The sequence below is a fragment of the Drosophila willistoni genome, chromosome 3R (genome assembly GCF_018902025.1).
Source record: "Drosophila willistoni isolate 14030-0811.24 chromosome 3R, UCI_dwil_1.1, whole genome shotgun sequence".
Classification (NCBI taxonomy): domain Eukaryota; kingdom Metazoa; phylum Arthropoda; class Insecta; order Diptera; family Drosophilidae; genus Drosophila; species Drosophila willistoni.
Genome location: NC_061086.1, coordinates 31,150,290 through 31,152,109, shown reverse-complemented (window position 1 = coordinate 31,152,109; position 1,820 = coordinate 31,150,290). Strand labels below are relative to the sequence as shown.

The 1,820-nt window shown below is 36.0% G+C and overlaps 1 long non-coding RNA gene across 1 annotated transcript; it reads right to left on the bottom strand.

Moving 5' to 3' along the window:
• Nucleotides 1–316: 316 nt before the first annotated feature.
• LOC124459701 lies at nt 317–1,584 on the bottom strand. The gene is made up of 2 exons (XR_006953739.1): nt 1,443–1,584; nt 317–359 (listed from the first exon to the last, which is right to left on the bottom strand). It is a non-coding gene; the product is annotated as an uncharacterized LOC124459701 (long non-coding RNA).
• Nucleotides 1,585–1,820: the final 236 nt, after the last annotated feature.

The window sequence follows — 1,820 nt, the reverse complement described above, 5'->3', positions numbered from 1 at the left end:
GTTGTTATTTCACTTGAATTTGTTTTACTTTTTATGGTTGACTCTTATTTTTATATGGGGTATTATGCGATTTTCTTTTGTTGCTTTGAGCAAAACTTGTGCAGGTTTTTATTTTTATAAACTTTTTGTGGTTGTTGTTTTTTTTTTCTTTTGTAGATTTAGCTCTTTTTAGGCTCGGAGGGGCATAATTTTTTGCTCACATACACACGCACAGTTACAGAGGGGGGCGGGGGAGTTGCGAGAAGGGTTACAGCATAATATTTGTTGTTGTTGTTGTTGTTGTTGTGGGCGGTAATATTTTGTTGTTGCTGTTGTCTTCCCTTTTTATTTTCTCTGTTATTCTGTTGCTATTGCTTAAGCTATAGACAAATTTGTAAATTAGAATTATATATATATATGTATAACAATAATAATTATAAACACAAAAGCAAACATATAAACACAATAAAATAACCAAAGAGCACTCGCGCGTACACTATTAAGAAGAGACAGCGAGAGAGATAGAGAGGAAGAGGACAAAGTAGGAATGAGAGCTTATAATAAAAAAGCATGAAGAGAGAGCCACTTAAACAGATAGTGAGAGGGAGAGAGAGGAAGAGCTTGAAGACACATTGATAGAGAGAGAGAGAGAGCTTCGCGATCACGTCACGTCATCAATTCATGCCAATTGGAGGCGCACACACCAAAAAAACTTAATTGGAATTCGTATGAGAATTCAATGAAAGCTGCGTACATTCATATGTACACATGTGTGTCTTTGTGTGTGTGTATATATATGTAATTATTTATAACAATTTGTTTAAAGTTCAAATGAATACAATTTTAATATAAACACGTTTCAGTTTTTTACTCCAATTTACATTTACAGTGTACGCGCGTCTTTTTCATATGTGTGTGTGAGTGGGAAATTTTTTAATACATTTCCAAACCCGCAAGCAACGTGACTACAACGAAGATCACACACACACACACACATATGTATGTATGTATATGCATATAGTTGGCAAAGTTGGGGAGTTTAACTGATTCTTTGGGGGGCAGTTGTCAATTTTGTTTCCTAATTTTTATAAAATTTTATTTACGATTTAAGATCGTTTCTATAGATTTCTCAGTGTGTTCAAAAGAGGCAATTGTTGTTGTTTTAGTAGTTTTTTTTTTCTGGCGGATTTTGTTTTTATTGTTTTGTTTTTATTTGTATTATTATTAAGTTTCTTTTACGCGTTACTTTAGTTATTCTTGTGTATGCAAAATCGTAATCATTTGTAGTTTGTTTTGGCGCTTTCTTTATCATTCCTTCTTTAATGCACATTTCTTTCACATGTTGTGATTTTTGTTTCACTTTTCTTCTTATTCTAGTTAACGAAAGAGGCGGTGTAAAGAGACAAACGAAAGCATGATCGATCTTATTGTGGGGCGGGGGCAAAGGGTGAACGATGAACGACCTCGTGGCTTTTAACCCCAAACGCTTAAGCACGGACTTCGTTTAACTGTTTTCTAGTTGGAGGCGAACTGACAACTGATTCGCCGGACTAAACTGTATATTCGCCCAGCCGCCGAGTGGCGCAAAAAATGTATGCGTGTGTGTGTGTGTGTGAGTAAATGCCTACGAATGGTATTACGAAGGCAAAACCGAAGACAGCCCCCAATTTGCTAGCAAGAGAGAGACACAGAGAGATAAAGAGAGAGAGAGTAAGCATAATAAAGAGCGTTAGTGGGGCGAGGAGAGCGTAAGCTTGTTGGCTTCCACACGCACTGTGGGGTGTACAGTCGTTTTTTGAGCATTTAATTCAAAAATCTATGTTTAACAATAATTATCATTG